General features: G+C 38.4%; 1 protein-coding gene across 1 annotated transcript in view; it reads left to right on the top strand.

Annotated features, from left to right (window-relative positions):
- LOC106559959 (POU domain, class 6, transcription factor 2-like) overlaps positions 1-22986 on the top strand; it is a 123889-nt gene that overhangs the window by 10486 nt on the left and 90417 nt on the right. The gene's annotated exons all lie outside the window — the stretch shown is intronic.

Genomic DNA, 22986 nt, shown 5'->3' with positions numbered 1-22986 from the left:
TGATTCCTGAGATTAAGGAATTACTCTCAAGAGTCGCTAAGAAATTATTCAGATTCTCAGGTAGGCTGGTCTATTCCCTTGTTGTGGTTTAGAATCTTTCCTTCTGCCATTAGATTCCATGTTTCTCATAATTTGCTAACAACCCAATCAGAATTGGCGGGCCATCAAATCGGTGTCAAAAATTAAGTACCGTGCTTCAAAAGGGATTCGTGTCTACAGCTGCCTGCTTAAAAAGATCAAACAAGCACAACCCCCCTCTAGAACTCGCCAGATTGGACATTGCTGCTGGCGTGGGGACGGTTGCGCTAGCTTGGGATGGTAGCCACCTGTCTTGTCATCTGTAGTGTATCAATATGTTTTTATAATGATACAATAACCTGAACCCTGTAACAGTTTATGGTCCTTTTGAGAATTCTTATGGATTCTTAGAGTGACGGAGGTCTGAGAAAAGATCTTGAAAGCTTTCACAAAATCTGGCTGGGTGACAGAAAAAGTAGCAGGACTGTGATTTAGTTGCTATGGAATCCTATTGACTGGGAACATCATTAAACTTTTAAGTGAAAACAAAAGCCGCAAAACAAATGGTAGAAAGGAAAGGTGAGGGTCCCCCTCCCCCAATCAAGGACAGCAGGGATTCAGAAGCGTCAGAGGCTCTGAGGGGAGGGGCCCAATTTCCTGAAGCTCAGTGTTGAACTTGACATCCTACTGAGAAATGGGCTCCTGCTTGTGTACAGTTGCCAACATTGCCCAGGCAATCCGAGGTAGGGCCCTCCATCCTGGCATCTAGCCGACCTGGTTGTTGTGTTTTCATTTTCCCTGGAGGTTGGTCTTAGTCAATGGTAAATAAAGAGCTTGAGGTTTGAATCCAGCACCTGGGAGAACACAAAACCCAGAAACAGCAGGAAATAATCCCAACCAGCCACCGGGCACCAGGGATAGGCTGGGAGACCTCGGTCCTCTTAACGTCTGTAACACTGCTAATTTCTCTGGACTTTTAAAAATCCGCTTCCACATGAGCTCTCAAAACCCATAAAAGTGTGGCATGTAAAGTAAATTGTTTGTCACTTGCCTGCGACCTGCCATATTTATTGTCAGGAGAAATGGACATTAGTTGGAGAAGCAGTTGTTAAAGGCCAAACAATTTTTTAAAGATGGCAAAGATGCGCGAGGGCTTTCCTTTTTCTAACAATGAGCCGCCCCTTCAGACATCAAAAGACAAGATAATAAGACACTTCAAGCACAATGCAAGATTATATTCAACATCTAAAGGCTCATCTCTTGTCAGTTTGCATTTACTGTTCCAGGGATGTGATGCTTCTATCACGTTTCTGTCAAGGGGAGTTTGGCAGAAGAGGCGAGGGCTCTTATTTCACACACTTAGGGCTTTTTTTTTTTTTCTTTTTTTTTTTTTTTTTTATCAAATAGCCCACACTTGTTCTGATTCAACCAAAATGGAGGGATAATTTGAAGAAGGTCATGCGTAAGCACAAAAATCTCATATTGATTTGTGTGATTAGAAGGCATTAAAATTGCACGTTGATGTTAGTTGCTGAGATGTTTTGTCAGTTTATTTGGTAATACACTTTTTGCAGCCTGGGGGAAGAAAAAAGATGCCTTAAAATTTAAAAAGGGATAGCTGAAAGCTGAAATTGGTTCCCTGAATGTGACCAGATTTGAACATTTAACAAGTGAATGTAAAAATAATTTAATGGCTTAGTTTAACAATATTTGAAATTAGCTTATCTGAGGAAATGCTTCACTTGGTGCAAAACCAAAACAGCACAGCTATGCCTATCAGAGGAAAGAAATATATAGGCGAGATTATTTTTTAAATACCTTAAACATTGATTTCATATATTTAATATATAGATAAAAGGGGATGACATTTTCAATATAAATGTAATTATGAAGCTATTTTATACTGGTCATCAAATTTTTAACATTTGGCGCTCCTTGAAATTACAGCATCATTATATTTGTCATTTTATGCCATTCTTAGTATATGTGCCCTTTTCCAGAGAGGGTACTAAAGAATAAATAAAAGAGTTTTAAAATTATTATTATTGTTCTCTGTCCAAATTTATCACATTTCCTCCTTTGCTCTCTGACAGCCACAAAGCTGTACTAGAGCACATTCTTTATTTTTTATTTATTTTTGGTGGAGGGAAGCACATCTATAGAAGTTAGAAAAACCAGCTTTTTCTCTCAAAATAAAACAATTGATGAAAATAAAACCATGATATCCTAGGATCATTTCTCTATTCAATCTTTGAAATTACTTTTCCTAGGAATTTTCATCAACCCTCTGTGTCTTCATTTCCTATATTTTTCTTTTATGCTGCAAAGTGTTCTGAAACTGACTTTCGTACTTTTGTGCTACTTTCACATATCAAGACAAAGGAGATGTGCATACGTACAGTGTAGTTACAACATGACATAGTAGAAGTGAAACCCATAATTTGTCCTATTTGTTATGTAAGCCTTTTCCACGCTGTGCAGTTTATGTATTCCACATGCAAGAGTTAATTCATCCACTCAACAAATATTTGTTGAGTGCCTGTTCTGTGGCAGGAGCGGTGATGCACTATGTGGACTCAATGGAGAATACACTGGAAAGAAACGACCACCCAGTCTTGCTCACCCACTACACTGGACACTGAGGATGAATCAGATTGAACCAGGCAGGTTCGCACCACCCTGAGATAGCCCACAACCAACATGGTATATTAATATCCCATTTCCTTCATCGTTTCCTGTGACTCTTCGGGAAATCTTAATCTTCAAAATCATGCATGTCAGAAGTAATTCATTGGTCAGAAACCTAAACAGTTGGGAAAAACGATCATCCCCCAAAAAATGAGGAAGAAGAGAGGATTTGTAAGTGATTCAGGACAAACTGCATTCATTGTGTTTTCGTCACAGAGTTTGGTGCTTATGCCGTAAAACAGAATTATGATTCTTTAGTCATTGTTTCTTAATCTTGTCCATAGGGAGAATGAACTGGATTTATCTTTTCCTCCCTGTCTCTCCTGCCTCCTCTCTCCTCCCAAGATTCTAGTTTGTTTATCGTTTAACCTCATGTTGTGGGTCAAGGCTCTGGAGTCAGGCTGTTTTTTGTTGGCTGGGTAGGTGAGGTATGGAATGTGTTTAGGTCTCAACTTCCCCGTCTCGGCATGGAGGAATTGATTGTGCTTACTTCAGAGGGCAGCTTGACATTGAACTGAGGTGATGTGTGTCGAGCCCAGCATTCAACAAATACCACACTTTCTTAGGAGTTGAAAATTAACTTTTCTTTGTTAGGAGGAATTTGATTAAATTTTATCAACAGATATCAGAACACCAATAAGGAAATTTCTGAGGCCTTTGGAATTAGCCATGCTCCTCCCTAAGGAAACATCAGCCCCTAGGGCTCTCTTGGCCAAAGTAGAGTTCTGGGGATCTTTTTCTCCTGACAACAACACCCCTTCCTTCTTTAGGACGTTAGGCACTGCTTTCCTCCTGAGTCCATTTAGGAAAGGATTCAGACTCATATATAGATGACAAGAAGGTTCTAGAGGAGGCAATAATTCACTATTTTCATCTTGGGGAGTAGGTGGGCAGTGCAATGGACAAGGATGGAAGCGGGCAGTTATGTATCTTACTCTTCTCTAAATTTAAAAGATTGGAGTGTGTGATTCTTTCAAATCATAGAAATTTTAAAAATAATTTTGGCATCGAGAAGTGATATGGAACCAGATGTCCGTGGGCGACAGCAAATGCTTCTCTAACGTGTGGTTAGGTCGATACCCTGATGGCAGTCTGCCTTTTGGTGCTTTCCCTCCAAGGCGTGTGAGTTGTCTCTCCAAGGGCATTTGCCAGCTCTCAGGCCAAGCACTTAACTTCTTTCTTCCTGGACCACATTGTTGCCAAAATTAGGAGCATAGCATTTGCTTCCAATTCAGTGCTCCGAGATCTTGCAGAGGATCTTCACCACATCAAGGTGAACTATACAACATTTCAGAGAGAGAGAGAGAAACATTCCACTGAACTCACATGAAGATAGAGGAAGAAGGGCTTGGCAGAAGGATTGTAACCAGGGTTCAAATCCCTGCTCTTGACCCACGCAGAGTGCTATGACTTCCTGTGCCCTCGTTTCCTCTTCTGTAGCTTGAGAAGTCAGATAATCTAACAAGGTGTTGAAGATTACATCTAGGAAGACAAGTGAGGTGCCTGCACATGGCAGGGTGTTTTATAAATGTGGTTCTCCGCCCCCCTCTCCTTAAGACCAATCATGTTATATTTCTCAGGTCTGAGACGTATCCTGTAGGCAGGGTGGATCAGACATTGATGGTCAGATGAAGTAGGCATTTTGAACACTAAGCTCTGCTTTCCTAATCTAACTTTATCCATAAATGCCAAGATTCAAGCTAGGTCTAGAGAGAATCATCTCTGCTCCAGAAATAAAGAGGATTGGATTAGGTTGTGGGTCTTCTCTGTCTCTGTGGGGAGCTCTTTTCTGCCTCCCCAGTAAAGCTCGCCTCTCAAAGCATTAGTTGTACGTTAAGTATTGGAATATAGCTGCGAGTAGAAGTCCATGGTATCTTCATTCCTTTGGGAACGTATGCTGATGTTTATTTAGGACTTTCTAATCTTCCACAGTGAACTCTTTATTCATTTTTTAAACAAATAAACCAAAACCAAAATGGCAACCTCAAAAGTCTTTCAGTGCCACATTTCTAAGAACTGAACGTGCTGTGAAATTTAAGTAGGTTAAATTGACATTTAAGGCCATATTTAGGGGAAAATGTGTTATTACATTTATTAGGGATATTTAGAGATTTTGGTTGATATTACGAAAATCTACTACCTTTTGTAGACACTACCAAAGAAGTCAGGATCACTAGGAGAGCATCTTTTTGTTGTTGTTAACATGACAATCCCACACACTTTTAATTACATATTGATCCATGCCCTGTGCACATTTATCAGAAATTATGGGCACTTCTGGGGCACCTTGTGGCTCAGTTGGTTAAGCATCCGACTCTCGATTTCAACTCCCACATTGAGCTCCACGCTGGGTATGAAGCCTACTTAAAAAAAAATATTGGCATTTGTAAAATCACTTATTTAACATGTGTCAATTGATAGTGATAAAAGGTGATATTGAGAAATATTAAATCATACTTGAAAATTGAATTCATATACATGTTGTGTTAATATTAAGTAGAAGAGACAAAATTTCCTTGAAGCCAGTGACAATGACCATCCCCTTTGTCTAATGTGACAGTTTTGGCTCTCTTCACTGAGTGTATGTATAGGACATTTTATCTCTTACTGGTTCCAACTCTTGGTACCAGTGTGATCTTGTTGTTGGGTGACCAAATGAATCTGTCTCTACTTGGTTGTGTCACTGGGTAGTATCAATGTGGAAGGGATAATGTTGGGAAATCGAACACAGAGTTGAGCTTCATTAAAGGTTTATATAGTACAGGGAGAAGAAAACTCACCTCTGCTCTGAAGAGTGGGTACAGATTTATTTCCTGAGCTTCTCATCCACCTCTGATGGGCCTTTCCCACACCAGTCCCTTCTAGCCACCATCTAGAAGATACTTTCTTCGAGCACTACATTCAAAGCTGAATTGTCCAATTTTTCATATTAAAGTTAAGTTGCCTTTTTAATCAGTCCTGATGAAAAGTCAGCATTTAGGAGAAGAATTGCTTCTTCTAGATTAAGGGTTTTTTTGTTTTATTTTGTTTGCTGTTTTGTTTTGTTTTTACTATTTCTCTGCTCTTGCGTCTTGCGGTGGCTCAAAAATCTTCCTTCCTCAAAATCTCCAATATTAGAACAGTCTTAGACACCCCTGGGAGTTTGTAGCTTACCTTCTTCATTGAAATATTAAAGTGGACTTGTATTAGACCTTTTTAAAGGTGATTTGCCTCATGAAAATGGCAATATTTTTATACTGCCTCTTAGATGGACGCTTTGGTTCTTGGTCTTCTGATTCCCCAGAGAGGCATTTTTTTTCTATCAGATATCAGTCTTTTACAGAAAAATCTATAGAATCTATATAGCCATACACTGTTAGTAACTATCATTTCATTTCAATTAGGTGAAAGGGGCCAGGTGCAAATAACCATTTAATATCTTGATGTGTTCTCTAAGCTGCTTATAATGAACTTATTGAGAGGCTAATTTATTTAGATCCATTTACTGAGTGTGTCCCAGTCTGCTACCCTTTTTCCTTTCTGTGGTCACAATATTTTGGCTAAGCTTCTTGATTTCGCACATTATGATGAATCTTGCCTTCCCTTGCTTTCCAACTATTTCCTCATTTTTTAAAACCTCTTTTGCAGCCATTTCCAGTGTTTGCCTAGTATTATAATGACTTGTGCATTTGTCTGCCTCCCTTGCTGGGTAGCAGGCCCCTAGAGGACAGATAATAGATCTTGCATATATTAAGTGCCAGATAAATGTTTTTTGAATTGAACTGCTTCTGAATTGGATGTTTCTGGACATCATCCACACTTGGTAAATACTTACTGAATATTAAGGGGAAATAGACTCTACCCACAGGAGTCTACTCTTCAACTAAAGAAAGAATGAGGTTGTGTGTGTGTGTGTGTGTGTGTGTGTGTGTCAGCAAAAATGAATCACAAAACAAAGGTAAAGAATTGTTTGTTCACATATTCAACAAATATTTATTGAGCACCTTTGCACTAAGTATTGTGCTGGGGGCTGAGGATGTAATAATGAATTAGACTTTGTCTCTGTTTCGTGGAGTTTACAGATGTTAGGGAACTCTTGCTGTGGTGAGAAATGCTTTGCCAAGAGAAGTACTGGATGCTATAGAAATGAATAATGGGATGACGTGACTTAGTTTGAAGGGTCAGGTGTTAGGGTGGACACTGAGGGAACAGCATGCAGATATTACTTTGGCAAAGTACTCCTTTCTCATTAAAGATAGTCTTGGTGGAACTGTCAACCAAGATGTTCCATAATTCCTAGACAAAGATTATATGTGCCCCAAAGTAGATAATTAGTTCACTCTCTCCTGGGAGGCTAATTCTTTTTTTTTTTTTTTATTGGAGTTCAATTTGCCAACACATAGCATAACACCAGTGCTCATCCCATCAAGTGCCCCCTTCAGTGCCCATCACCCAGTCACCCCCACCCCCCGCCCACCTCCCTTTCTACTACCCCTTGTTCATTTCTGGGAGGCTAATTCTTGAACTGAGTAATAGAAGGACTGAAAAACAGCTGAAATGTGTCCACATGGTGGCGATCCTAGAAAGTGCCAGTAGTTTTTACCACTTTGATTTCCTTGGAAGAATCTTGATTAGTGTCTTTTCAGAGATCTAGATATTTAACTTTTTCCCTTTGATTCCATGAACTACCTCAAACCCTTACAACAAATTCTTTCCCCCTGCCTTTCTCATATTGCTTAAGTAGGCCAGACTAGGGTCATGTTACTTGCAAGTGAATAACCCTTGTCCTGGTATGTTCATGATCTCCAGAGTTACATTTAGACAAGACATTCTTCTAAAATTGATATATAAAATTGATATCTCAGAGTTAGAGCAGAGAAGCTTTTCCAGGTTGGGCAAATAGCATGGGCAAAGGAACAGAGTGAGAGAGTTGTGTTGGGCTATAACTTTCTCTGATAAGAAGTAAAGAATGAGAAGGATTTGAATTCATCCTGGTAGAAAGAGGGGTGGGGCCAAGTGCAGTGTTAGTTACAGATGCTGAAATCTGCCTTCTGAATTAGCTAAGCTGGGGAAGCTTAAGAGAAACAGGCTAAAATTTAAATGTTCCTCCCCTTCCTCCTGCCTAGCCTCAGGCCCATCCAGAGCACCCACCACCAACACTAAGTGCCTTCTACTAAAGTGTCGGTGCCACTGTTTCTTATGTATAAATACCGTCATTACAATGATACTTTTGATTACATTATCCATGGCTGCATTATAACCCAACCCAAAATTTAGTGGCTTAAACAATGACAACATTTATTTCACTCACAAGTATTTAATTTGGGAATGGATTGGTAGAGTCCATGCATTTCTCTTACACTTGGCTGCAATCATCTGAAGGCTTATGTTTTCACATGTCTGGTGGTACTGTTGGCCAGGACCTTTTTTCCAGGTTGTTGACAGGAATACTTATGTATTCTCCATGTGACCTGGGCTTTCTCTCAATATGGTGGCTGGGTTCCTAGGGCAAAGGGAGAGAGAAAAGAGAAAGCCAGATGGAATCTAGCTTTTATAAACTAGACCTCTCTACCTTGTCCTTGGAAGTAGAACAGCATCCCTTCCATCACTTTCTATTCAATAGAATCATGAGTCATTAATGCTCCCTCATATTCAAAAAGAAGAGAACTAAACTCTACTACTTTGATGAGGAGACTGTCAACAAGTATGTGGCAAGTTACAAAACCACCACAAAGGCAATATTACTTCTACATCTATTTCTTTTCTTTCTGATAAAGTAAGTAAATACCTTTGGTAGGGAAGGTCTTTTTATTAGAGAGTAGATATTCTTAACAAAACCAGAAGGCCTTGTTTAAGGCAAGGTTGAGCAGAGGATAGCTTCTACACCATTTAATGAGTATGGATCAATATCTTCTAGATATTTGTGTGTCTACTTCTACTGAAAGTTACCTTCTTTATCACTTTCATTTTTCTTAGAGATGAAGAGGTTCAGTTTAGGTTTTGGAAACTGGTCTTTATAAACACAGGAAAAATAAAGGAAGTCTCATCTTAGGGTGTCAGGGGCAGATGGAGAATAGAATCTGAAAGCCCACTATGTCCACGCTTATGACAGACCATTGGTTACAGCAAATGAAAACAGATTTCCCAAACCTAACATATTAAGTTCAATACATTTCTCTTTGGTAATAACAGACAGAAATTTCAGTTATAATAAACCATTTCTGAGCCTTTATGTCTACCACTAGACATTCTAAAGAAGGATGAGCTGGTAAAAGAAAGTTGGTTTGTAGGAAGGCATTTCATGTAATTATTGTTTATAAGAAAATCATTTTTACCACAACTTTCTAAAAATATTTTTAAATTAAATGAATTCTACATTTGAGGGTTCCATACTTCAAAAATTTTTCTGGCTCTATATAAAATATTATTTCTTTAAACATCTTGAATTCTTAATTGATTGCACATTATGTAATGTATGACATTTCTGTAAAGAAGGATCATCAGAGGGCAGCCTGGGTGACTCAGCAGTTTAGCTCAGCCTTCAGCTCAGGGTGTGATATGATCTTGGAGACCTGGGATCGAGTCCCACATCAGGCTCCCTGCATGGAGCCTGCTTCTCCTTCTGCCTGTGTCTCTGCCTCTCTGTCTCTGTCTCTGCCTCTGTCTCTGTCTCTGTGTCTCTCATAAATAAAATAAAATCTTTAAAAAAAAAAGAAGGATCATCAGAGGCAAGAATGTATATTCCTGGTGTTCTGGACAGAAAGACATATAAGTGAAATATAAGGTTCTTTCTGATTTTGTTAGGAAAAGTTGGGGAGCAAAAGACCACACTAAAACTCAGAGTTAACTGTGGTTATTTTAAGTATGGACTCAGCAAATTAAAATTTGCTCAGCTGCTGTGGATTGTTCCAGTAGTGGCCAGAATAAGCAGTTTTTATTAACTGAAAAAGTCATGAACTGAATTCTGAGGTTTTTTTTTTTTTTCACTACGATGAAAATTTTGGCTCAGGATCTTATTTTCCTTGGACCAATACCCCCCAGGCCTTCCTCACCCCGCCCCCACCCTGCCCCAGGAGGTACATGAAAAGCCAGGATGGAACTTCCCTGAATTCTAGCCTTCAGACACAGCACTGTCAGTACGTGAGCCCGGATGGGAAGGGGAGTAGGGCACCGGGGGAAAATGTTTAGTTTGCTGTTTCTAACCATTCTCTGGTCATGTCAGGGTATATGCCACAAATACCCAATATGAGGGACACCTGAATGCCTCAGTGGTTGAGCGTCTGCCTTCGGCTCAGGTCGTTACCCCAAGGTCCTGGAATCTAGTCCTGCAGCAGGCTCCCTTGAGGGAGCCTGCTTCTCCCTCTGACTGTGTCTCTGCCTTTCTGTCTGTGTCTTTCATGAATAAATACATAAATAAAATCTTTTTTAAAAAAAGGAAAACAAATATGCGATACGATATGCCAGTCTCCAGAACCCTTCACAAAAGAATTTCCTTTAAATCCAATGAAAAAGAACTTCATAATAATGTAGATTTCCAAGGGTGTCTATGAGCTAAACTTCTATTACTTCCAGGCTTTCACTAATGATAATGATGATGATTATATAGATTGGCATTTTCAAAATATTTGTACTCACAGAGACTCCATGAAGTAGATGTTTGCCAGGATTGGGCTGTTAGATTTCCGGTAACAGAATTTATAGAGCTGTGAGCATTGTTTTTCTTCACTACTTAAAGCCTTACGGTGGCTTCCTATTGATCTCAGAATAAATTTCAAACTCCATAAAGTGGCTCCTGTGCTCCAGGTGATATGCCCCTTGCTTACCTGTAGGTAATCTATAACTGTACCTTAATAAAATGCTTTTGTACCTTGCCTTTTCCCTTATTTAGCTTGTTTATATGGAAATGACACATGGTAAACATTTTTCTAAACAAACATTTTTATAGCAACAGCTTAAATCGCTATGAAGCATTTTATCATATGGGTGTGTTTATTTATCTGCTCACTTTGTAGCAAGAAAGATACTTTTCTTTAATTTTAATTTATTATTAAAAATAACTAATATAGAGGCACCTGGGTGGCTCAGTCAATTACATGTCTGCCTTTGGCTCATGTCATGAATGATCTCGGGGTCCTGGGATGGAGACCCACAACAGGCTCCCTGCTCAGCGGGGAGTCTGCTTCTCCCTCTCCTTCTGCCTCTCCCCATGCTTGTATGCTCTCTTTCTCTCTCTCAAATAAATAACATCTTAAAAAAATAACTGTTATACAATATTGTATTAGTTTCAGGTGTACAACATAGTGATTCAATATTTATGTACATTACAAAATGGTCACCACAGTAGGTCTAGTTACCATCTGTCACAGTACAAAGTTATTGCAATATTATTGACCATATTCCTTATACTGAATATTATATCCTTGTGTCTTACTTATTTTATAACTGGAAGATTGTACTTCTTAACCTTCTTCACCTATTTCACCCAAATCCTGCAACCTTTTCCCTCTGGTAGCCATTAGTTTGTTTTCTGGAACTATGAGCCTGTTTGTGTTTGTTTTGATTGTTCAATTGTTTTGTTTTTTAGATTCCAGAGATAAGTGAAATCACACCGTGTTTATCCTTGTCTGGTTTATTTCACTTAGCATAATACCCTCTAGTTTCATCCATGTTGTTGCAAATGGCAAGATTTTATTCTTCTCTGTGGCTGAGGAGTAGTCCATTGTGTATATATACCACATGTTCTTTATCCATTCATCTATAAATGGACATTTAAGTTGCTTCCATATCATGGCTATTGTAAATAATGCTGTGATAAACATAGGATGCATATCATCATTTATTTAATCAGTCCCTTATAGTTGGACACTTAGACTCTTTCTAATTTTAAATTTCAATTTAAACTTTGTTTATATCCTTAATCATTTTCTTAGGATTAATTAACTAATTAATAAAACAGAATTACTAGAATAATAGGTATTCACATTTTATTTATTTTTAAAAATATTTTATGTATTTATTTGAAAGAGAGCACAGTGGGGAGGAGCAGAAGGAGAGGGAGAAGCAGCCTCCCCAATGAACAGGGACCCCAAATGTGGGGCTTAATCACAGTACCCTGGGATCATGACCTGTACCAAAGGCAGACGCATAACTGACTGAGTCACCCAAGTGCCCTAGTATGCACATTTTAGAGCCCTCCAGAAAGGATATGCAAATTTATACATCCATGATCTGTATTTGAGACTAACCATTTTCTAACACTTTCACTAAATCTGATTTTTAAAATATTATTTTTGGTCTTGGATAATTTGATAGGTAAGAAATGGGATTTATTTTACTTTGCATTTCTTCAATTACTAATCAGTCTTAAATAGTCTTTTTGTGTTTTTTGGCTATTGGTAATTCCTCTGTGAATTGCCTGTTCTTGATTTCTACTGGGGAATCCATCTTTTTTCTTATTTATGTAAGCTTTTTATATAAAAAGAAACCAGTATTAATTTTCCCATACTTATAAACGTCCATAGACTTTGCTACATTAGAACAAATAAAGCATAAATAAAAGTATGATAGGAAGACATTTTCTTTACCAACATTTTTTTTACAAATGGCAGAATTTTATAGCAGTTGTTTTAGTCTGGATCCTGGCAAAAAAGAGAAGGCACACTCAAATTCATTAAATTAAGTTGAGTCTACTAATGGTACTATTTACACAAGTTTAAATAGAATGTAGGGGAAATATAAGGAATAGTGGAAAGCTCCTTTCCAAAGATTAGTAACATATGTCCTTACCAACCTTGGACTTTTAGACCTCATCATCCTTGGAACTGTGCTTTCTCCCTTTACTGAGAGGATAAAGTGATCTCAAAAGGATAAAAGAGTGGGCAGGTACCAAAACCCAGAAGGTGAGTGTCATTTGAATAGGACCACCTCCGTTGGATGAAGACCATTCCTAGACCCCACAGGAAGAGAGGCGAAGGAATAAATGTCCCACTTTTGCTCTCTTCCTTCCTTCCATTGACAAAACTCAACTGGGAACCAGAGAGAGAAAAAAAAAGGTTTTGATATAGGTCAGGTTCCTGGGGGCACTGAACAAGATGGAAAAGAGGAGAGTAATAATCTGGAGGGATATATGGTTTCAGCACGGTGGAATACAACTATGATTCTGGAGTTGTTCTCAAGAAGGCTCAAATCCCCAGTCTTGCCATTTAACTGCTATTTAGTATCAATGGTGTTTACCTGTATCATGAGGATGACCATGGTACCTGTGTCATACAGTTATTGTGATAGTTGGAGTTAAAGCACTTGATAGTCTTGACATGTAGTGTATATAGTATATATGCACTTGAAGGCCTAAGGAAGATAGGATATTTTCTTTCTTTTTCTGTTTTCCACCCTCCTTTAATAATCCCCACTTCTATTTTAGCCTGGTTGCTGGTTGAGATTTTGTTGGGCACCCAGAGTGTAAATCACCAGGGGCCAATCTATTCCTTTCCTCAGAACTTAGCTAGAGAGTTCATGGCAGTGGTTCCCACCCAGCATCCACACAGACCTATATATCTCCCTGTGGTTCCTCTGACCACCAATCTAGGGGGAGGCTCTGGGCTGTCCTGTGTCATGTCCTCAGATATTTTATCAGATTTCTCTAGCTTAGGGACTCTCCAGCTGTGGCACACACACTCAGGAACTCTTTCCTAGAGATGTTTCCACTTGCTCAGAGAAAATGAAAAAAATAAAGCACTCCCCACAAGTTAGTTTTTTCTTATTCTCAATAACCATATGAGATGGGTCTCTAGAAGCTATCTACAGACTTTTGTTTCAATGTTAGTTTTCTAGATAAAAAATAAAATCGTAAAGCCAACAAAATAAGTATGCATTAATACATACAGTCACATGTACTCCAGATTTACTAGGGGATAATTTGCAACAAAAAGTATACTCCTTTGTAGCATTAGTAGGTGAATTTCCCGATCAAAACTGGAAGAAAATTTCAAGCATACAATTATGAGCAAAAATTACATTGGTTATATTGGGTTTACCTAACTTTACTGTTGATTATTAATTTCAGAATAAAGTAAGGATAATTCTATATCCAATTATTGTTATTTTTAATACTCACTAGTAGGTATGAAATTGCCACGTTGTGTTTGTTGGTATTAGTTCAAGGTATTGATATCTAGTCTGAGTTGGTATTTGGGAAGCAGTAAGTTCTGCCTAAAAAATATGAGCATAAGGTAAGATATTCCCTCCGTCTGTTTAATGGGAATGTTAGATCATTCTAAGAAGCAACTTAGGTTCTTGTGTATGAGCTTGCAGTGTTTTGATAGCATGGGTAAAAAAGGATTGTTTGCTTTCAAATAGTAATTTATGTCATATTTAAATGACTTAGAATAAATATTAGCTATGTAGTTCTGGTATACTTATTTACACAGTAGGAAATGTAAATCATGTGAGTGGCATTACTGATGAAGTTATTTTGGATTCAAATTTTGAGCAAGAGTTCCAATTTGAACCAATGATTCCAAAACTCAGGGAGGAGTCTAGTAGATCAAGGTAGATTTTGAAAAAGAATATCTCTCCAAGTCTGTCACCGGTGGTGTGCTAAAGACAGCTTATGATGGCTTGTGGGAGATGATTGTAATATTCAGGAATTTGGTGAGCCAGTTGTTAAACATAGTCACTACTAAGAATTATATAATCTTATAGTTATATAAATTATATTTTAAGACAAAGATAATACATACTCAAAACTCATTATTTCCTAAGTATTTTTCTATACTTTGTTATTTATACTCTTATTTATTTATTGTATTTGTGCAGTAGAAATACTATATGTATATTTTGTGTATATGCTGTATATATATTGTGTATCTTTCCTCAACCCTACGTTCAGTAAGGTCATATTGGTAGCTTGAAATTGGCTGTGGAGAGAGTATTTATACCATGGAAATCTGCAAATGCTAAAAATCAGGACTTGAATTACCTATCATATTGAGTATCTAGACTTGAGAAAGTGATTACACAAAGTGATTGAAAAGTTTTGCTAAGAAATATTTGACCCCAGAAAACATCATGAAGACTTTGAGGAAAAACTTTTATAGTAACATCTTGCCTTCAATACCAATGTATTTTTTTTGTTTTCTTAAGAGAAGAAACTGTTTATGAATTAATCTTGGTATTTAGATTTCTATAGATAGTAAAGTTAAAGTGAAAACCTAGAGGGACACCTGGGTGGCTCAGTGGTTGAGCCCCCACCTTCAGCCCAGGGCATGATCCTGAAGTCCCAGGATCAAGTCCCACATTGGGCTCCCTGCATGGAGCCTACTTCTCTCTCTGCCTATGTCTCTGCCTCTCTCTGTGTGTCTCCCATGAATAAATAAATAAAATCTTTTTTTAAAAAAAGAAAATCTAGAAAATTGAGATTAATATATCCTTTCTGCCCAACTACTTATTTTTTTTTGGTTCATGTTTCTCTGCATAAGGAAATGAAGAAAAAAAAAGGACTTGAAGAAGTATTAAAATCATGATGTTAGCTATTTATATTCCATAGCTCTATTATAAGCATATATACTTAAATAGATTAGATACAGATATAAATATAGATGTATGAACCTAAACTGAAATGACAATATTGCTCTTAAAAGTGGAGAACATTTAGTTCTAGACACTGCTCTGTTTCGAAAATACAAGTGCAGCATGTTCAAATGAGAGTGCCTTGGAAAACCAAAGGACTCAGCCATGGCACACAAAGACTGAATAGTGAAATAAAACAATCAACCTGCAGTTATGAAAACTTAGAAGGACAAGAGAGAGGTCTGCAAATATTTGAAAGTTTTATTAAAATACTGGATACAGGGGCGGCCCAGTGGCTCAGTGGTTTAGCGCCTGCCTTCGGCTCAGGGTTGATCCTGGAGGCCTGGGATCGAGTCTCATGTTGGGTTCCCTGCATGGAGCCTGCTTCTCCCTCTGCCTGTGTCTCTGCCCGCCCCCACCTTTGTGTTTCTCATGAATAAATAGATAAAATCTTTAAAAAAAAATATTGGATACAGACTGGGTTTATTCTAGGTGGTTTCAGAGGGCCTAACAAAGCCCAGTGGATGGAATTATAGGAGGAGAGGTAGATTTTGCACAATGTAAGAATTATCTAGTAGCTAAAACTGTCCAAATTAAAATGTGCCTCCTAAAGAGGCAGTGATTTCTTCATTTATTAGAAGTCTTCAGGCAGAGCTGAGAGTTGTTATATGGGATTCAGATGTCCTTTGTGGTAATCTTTCCAATTCTGTAATTCTGAGTCACTTGACTTCTCACTTGTATATTAAGCCCAAAGCAGGAGCTAGCCCTTGTAAATGTGTCTGCTTATCTGAAATTTGCTGAACATGGTGATTTAGAAAGGTAGAAGTTGAAATTAGTCTTTCAAATGTGGTAACTGAAATATATGCATAATCATATACTACTTCTAAATGAATGAATTCAAGTAAAATCCCATTGGAATAAATCCCTTTACAAAGAAGTATTCTCTATAACAAAAATATTTCTATATATTGAAGGTAGCACATAGCACATAAGCCTTGTGATCTATTAGAAGTAGATGATATACTGTATTCTATGCTTATACTATTAGTACTATACTTGATCACAAATTCCCTCTTTGCCCACTCATTTTTTGGGTACAGTTATTTTATTGCTAAAGAAAAGAAAGAATAAAAGGGCAGGGCAGAGATGAAACATTCAAAAATATTATTTAAAATGAGTTGCCATTGACAAGCCATTTCGATAAGTATCCACATAAAATTGCTTAAGGCATAAGAATTGGGTGGGTTTTTTTCTTCTACTTTTAAAATACAGTGTACCCTCTAGGGGCCAATTATGTCCCCCAAAATAGTGTTTTATTTGAAAAAGTTCATAGATCAAATGAACAAAAATGAATCTTGACTGGCACTCTGGAATATTAATTAGACTTGGCATGTAGCTATATAATAACTATGTACTGAGAGGATCTGTGTTGATTAGCAATGCTAATCAGATTTCTAAAGTTTCTGTTCCCCAGAGAAAAGATACTGCTATCTTAAGCTATTATGGATTAGATGTTTATATTTTTAACCCCCTAATTAACTATTCTTGAATTTTACAAGGCGGCAGAAATTTTTAAATTGTAATTTTACTCTTACAGGAAAAAAAATATTTCCAGGGATCAGAAAACTCTTATGAATATCCTGGTTTTATCCTTGAGCCAGTTCGGAATATAAGTTACAAAGAAACACAAGATATAAAAAGAAACATGGGAAAAACTTTTGAAGTCTATCATTGTCTTGACTTTAAAATCAGAAAAGTGCCCATTGGTGCCACTCTATGAAAATATATTACCATTGTTTGTAAAACACGAAAGGAGAGAGAAGAAAGTGCTCTTAATTTAGTTTTACCTTAATCTGACTTCATTTAATTCAATTTTTTAGGCATTAGAAATAGAAGAGAGAAACACTCTAATGTAACAAATGGGCAGAATTTACTAAAAATTTTAATTCCACACCACCAAACAATCTTTTCCTGGGGCAAGTGATGCAGTCTCGAGGGTCATGGCTGCTGAGTATCCCAGGCTACTGCTTTGGGTAGCCCACTAAGGGAAAAACAGACCTCTGCTTTCTCCTCAAATCAGAATACAATGGGAAGATATCATGCAAGGAGACAAAACAGCTAGGGGAATAGAACATTTTCCCTAAAGTTGTATAGAGGAAGCAAGGGCTGAAATGAGCCCGGGGAATATCGGGGCTCCTGAAGATCTGGTTACCAACCCGGTCAACTGACATTTGAAGTAGAAATTTGAAGGAGAACTGGGTGTAATATCATGGCATCTCTCATCCTAGAGGTGTTTCTTTTTATTGCACATTGGCTGCTTAGGAACTGGGCCTCTGAAATAGCACGTGTCTAGTTTCTGTAAGCTGGGAACATGCCTTGTTTCGATGAAATCCACCCCAGATCAAAGTCATCTGGGAACCACTTGCTTACAATGGAGATTCCCCAGAACACTTTTGCTTCCAATATGGCGCATCACTGTGTGTCACAGGCTGACTAAAGGTGAGCAAGCATGGGGAATAGAGTATAGGCATCCATTACGAAGAATGAGATTTGGGGAAAATGTCAGATCCAGAGCACACTTTAAATATGCAGAGATCAGCAGGTTATATCTTTTAAGAAACAGTTAATTGAATGCTAATTCAGGGCCCACCAGGAAGCTAGATTACCAGGTTCACAAAGAATGCATGAATGCCTCAGCAGATTGGTAAACATAGATTGGATATGGACATGGGAGTGCATAGAGAAGTGCCTAGATATCACACACACACACACACACACACACACACACACACACACACACAAATAAACATTACAAAGGAAGTCATTGGGCGAAGCCAAATTTCTTTGTCATTTTTGTCATTGTTAACAACCAAGTGATAGTGATGGCGGTGGTCGTGATTATCACCTTTCATCTGACAGTAAAAATCTTATCCATCTTAGAGTAATTTAAATAAGAGGCAAGCTCATTCATCTATTCTGAAGGGTTAGAATGAATATTTGACTGTAGGAGTTTAGCATTTACCCTTCATGGGTCAATGGATAGGTGAGTCTTAAAACCTCTTTAGGTGGAGATTATTCTAATAGAAACTTCCTCCAGCCCCCTGCCTTCCAAAGGCCCAAAGCAATATTCCATATTTCTTAGAAGAAATAAGGTCAAATGTGGGGAAAGTGCAGATAAACAATATCATTCACATGGAAATCATCACCTCAAGTTAATGAAAAGGTGATTTTTTCTGGAAAAAAAAGAGATAGAACTGATTTTTGATGGTATTAAAGGCAAGGAATTTTATTTAAAAAAAAAATTGTTGCTGGCAAGGTGCCGGATTACAGTTTTTGTACCAGAAAAATGAAGTTGTTAACCCTTATGCCAAGGGAAGATTATCGTCTTTTAAGGCTTAATTGTAATAATAAATATTTGTGCTATAAACATCGTTTGCTGCCAATTGGAGAAATTACCAATGCAGCTTTGCTGAAGAGAAATTTTAAATTTTATAAAAGACTCATAACAAATTAAATTGCATACATACTTATGTGAGTATATATGCAGATAGGTAAGTAGATACGTGTATGTGTGTTTGTGTTACATGCTTGTACTCTTTAATTTATATAGGTATACGTTATAGTGATTTTAGGTAGCTAAAATATGTATTAGCAGTTAAAATATATATAATTAGCAGTTGATGTTCCCAGTTGTGGGAGAGGAAAGAGACACCCCAAATACCACACAAGCGTGATAAACAAACTTTTGTGATGATTGGCCTACTCTTCATGCCACAGACAGGACGTGTGAGATCCAGATTGGAGCCCCAGATTGTGCTCCCACCAAGGGGTGAGCCGGACCAGGCCTTGCCTAATTCATAAAGACTTCTTCCATTCCATGGAAATCCTCAAAGTGAGAGCAGGAACTTTTCTGTAGTTAGTAAGACAGAAACCACAAGAATCTCGAGTTGGGTTAGCATGTTGGTTTTTGAGGAAAGGTGGGAGTTAATTAAATCCAAGCTCCTGGCACTCACGTGTGTCAGGCCTGCAACATTTGCTCTCTGGATGCCACCATTTTTAACAGGGAGAAGAATGAGAACATTTGGTAAAAATGAAATGCGGTAAGATCTCTGCCTCTCTCTTTTTAAAAATACCTTCTCTTTGTATAGTGTAGGCATCTAGCTCTGGCAGTGGCTGTTCTTACCTGGATTATGGAAGAATTTATTTACTTATGGACCCCATTCAGCTTTGGGTGCTTGTTATCGTTGACAGATTCTAGAGAAAGTACACGATCATTCTGAGATTAAGGAACTCGATCACTGCCTTACAGTGAATTTGGGCCAATCGACCCAGCAGACCTGCACCTCCATGTGAGTGTCTTTGGGCACTCAGCCACCTGGAGAGAGCTTCACTTAGAGCTATGAAGCTAGTTATCATGGTCATTATCACTACCATTCATAATTACTGTTTATCATCCACTTACAAGTGCCAGGCACTTTGCAAAGCACTTGACATACACAACCTCATTCATTCTTCATGACTCTTTGGAATAGGTATTATCTCTGTTTTGCAGATGAGAAAATACAGGGAGGAGCTAACTGTTTAACATTTAGCAATCAATAATGATGAAATGGGATTTGAACTCAGGTCTCTCTGGCTCCCCGGACCCTCCACTTAGCCATGAAACTGCTGATCTGCATAACCTGGAAGTGTGGTGCCTTCCTCTCGCCATCCACTCTCTGCCCTTCTTTTTTTTTCCAGAACATCTTTCTCTCTTCCCTCTACCCTGTCAGGTACTTGGTAATCTTCCTCCCTCTGAGTAAAAATCTTCATGTTTTTGTTTATACCAAGATTTCTGTGTGTTGACACCTCCCAAGAGTATTCGCACATCAAGGAGGGAAAGTCTTAGACCAAAGGAAAAAAGTTTAAAAACTAAAAATAGAATTTTAAGCAGCAAGTCAAACAGCAATTGTGAGGGTTTGGGAGTGAGTTAGAAGCCTCTGCTGATTTCTCTGAAATGCTGTTCCATGGTGGGTACCTTCTTATTTGAATATTGAGACTGAGTGAGTTGCTTTTTTGAGGTGAATTATAGCAGGAGGCCACATATTCAGTGGCATATCAATTTTGTGTATTTTGAAGGATAGGCATGTTTCAGGAGAATTCAGTAGTATGTACCCAGAAAATTATTTAATAGCAAGTGAATTATTGCTTCACTTGTTGTATAAAGATCATTATGATCATAAGTCTGTGTTGTTGCCGAAAATTTGGGTGTGGGGTTGTAAGCAGCAGGCGGAGTAAACACAAATGCCCCACCAAGACGCACTTGAGTCACCAAATTACCTCCCCGGGGAAACCAAGTCTCATACTGACACTACCAGGGAATAGACCAAACAAACAAAACCAAAAACATGACAATGGACTTTTAGTTAATCATGGGAGATGGAACTCACGCATTTCTCTCCACTTGCTGCTGAAACACAATAAACATAACCACAAAGGAATTTTAAAAGTTATGAAATTATAAGGACAAAGCAGAGCAGGGAGGAGATGAGTCTGAATAGGACATGTCAACAAGCTTTCAGAAGAAGAATGGATGAGTAACAAGTAATGCAACCGAGGAAAGAAAGGTGAGCTCCACCAGCCTGCAGGGGAAGAAGCCAGCAAGAGGAGAGCTGATCCACTTGCGAGAGCTCCTGATCCTCTTCTGGAAATGGGGATGCCTAGCACCTCTGCACAGATGATGTCGGGGTACAGCTGCAAGCAGGACAATTGGTTCAAAATCCTGTAAAGAGCAGTTAGAGCTTTAAGACCTTTCCTGCTTCTCCCTTAGGTGAGAAGTTTCCTTCGCATCCAGCAGAGACAGGAGTCTTACTCTTTGGGGGAAATGAAACCAGGAGATTCTAGTCCCAGGGACAGCCAAACCAGGGAGGAGGAAACACACAGGACTGAAACAAAGGCAATGGGTGATGAGTCAGACACAGAGAAGGTGGACCCTCAATTCCTTTCCCCTGTTCACCTTCTAGAATGCCAGAAGTTGGTCTTACGCCATTAGACCACCACCACCACATCCCCGCTTAGCAGGAGAAGAGATGAATCTTCTTGGGAGAAGTGTTATGGTCTAGTAGAAAAGCCTCACAGGCTTGATGTTGGGTGTTTTCCAGCAAAATGACAGGTTCTCAACCTAACAAGTCATAAGTTGATAAAACTCACCCCTATGTATACAGAGAGGAACCAACAAGCTTTTTATTGCCCTACTTTTAAATAACTACTAATAGCCAAGGATGAACTGATATTGGAGGAAAACTTTCAACATGAAAAACACATAATAAAGAAATAGAATTTGAAGGAAAAACCCTGGAAAAAAATAAAAGCAATGGATACAGCAAAATAAAACTCTTGGAGGAAAGGATAATCCCCCTCAGCAACTCAAGACACTATAATTCTGAAACAAGACAAGGATGCTACAGAAAGGGACGTTCAGAGATCAGGAAAGAGCTGTTGGAATAAAAAGATACTATTGCAGAAATTAAAAATGCAACAGAAGGTTTGAAATGCATAATTGAAATCTACCAGTTGTTTTCCTAACATACAGAGATTGAACATAGGATAGAAAGATTGAAAAGAAAATTAGAAAATAGTAGCAGGGAATTCACTGTTTGGTTAACAGGGGAAGCAGAAGAACAAGAGGAACTTATCAAGGAAATAATACAAAAATAATGCCCCATAAATGAAGGACATGAGCTTCCAGATGGAGAGGACCCGCTAAGTACCCTGCATACAATGAATGACACAAGATCACACATCGTGACATTCTGGAAGGTTCTAACCATTTTCAAAAACAGCAAAAGGCCACATGTCTGGAATTGAGATGGTGTCATATTTCTTATTAAGTAGCTCCAGAAGTTAGGGGACGAAGGCACACTCCTTAGGATTCTGAGTTCAGCCATTGTACAGCAGTAAGAGATCATTTTCAACTGCTCAAACTCAACTATCAGAAAATGTATCTCCCATATACTGCTTCTTGGGAAGTTACCAGAGGATATGCTCCACCAAAATGAGGGGATAAACCAAGAGAGAAGACCAGAGTCATAAAGGGGTTGTGACCTGGGAGATGGGTGGAGGTAATTCCCAGGAGGATGATAAAGCAGTGTTCGCCAAACAGGCAGTCCTGTTTGGAACAGGAAAACCCTGGGGTGATTAGGGGTGCTCTAGGCACTGTTAGATACCTGATGCCCTCAACGATGCTGATGGCATTTTACTAAGGAGTTGGGGAGAAGAAATAGTGATTTGCTGGTAGAGAATTAGTCAATCCATAGACAAAGCAATGGTTATTCAAAAAGTTTTAAGAATTAATTAAATATAATAATTGCATAGTAAGCATCTCAATTGTGAAAAATAAATACATAATAATAATGTAGACATCAGAATCTGATTTATTCAGAGGCAGTGATATTCTTTTAGGAGTAGGGCTAAAAGAAGGATGTGGGGAATACTCAGGTATCAGAAAGGATGAATACCCACCATTTGTTTCAATGGGGATGGAACTAGAAGGTATCATGCTGAGTGAAATAAGTCAATCGGAGAAGGACAATCATCATATGGCTTCACTCATATGTGGAATATAAGAAATAGTGAAAGGGTCTATAAGGGAAAGGAGAAACTGAGTGAGGAAAAATTAGAGAGGGAGACAAACCATGAGAGACTCCTAACTCTGGGAAACAAACAAAGGGTTGCAGAAGGGGAGGTGGGCAGGGG

Source organism: Canis lupus, chromosome 18 (assembly GCF_011100685.1).
Source record: "Canis lupus familiaris isolate Mischka breed German Shepherd chromosome 18, alternate assembly UU_Cfam_GSD_1.0, whole genome shotgun sequence".
Classification (NCBI taxonomy): Eukaryota; Metazoa; Chordata; class Mammalia; order Carnivora; family Canidae; genus Canis; species Canis lupus.
The sequence above is the reverse complement of the archived record's forward strand: the minus strand, read 5'-3'. Positions and strand labels throughout refer to the sequence as shown.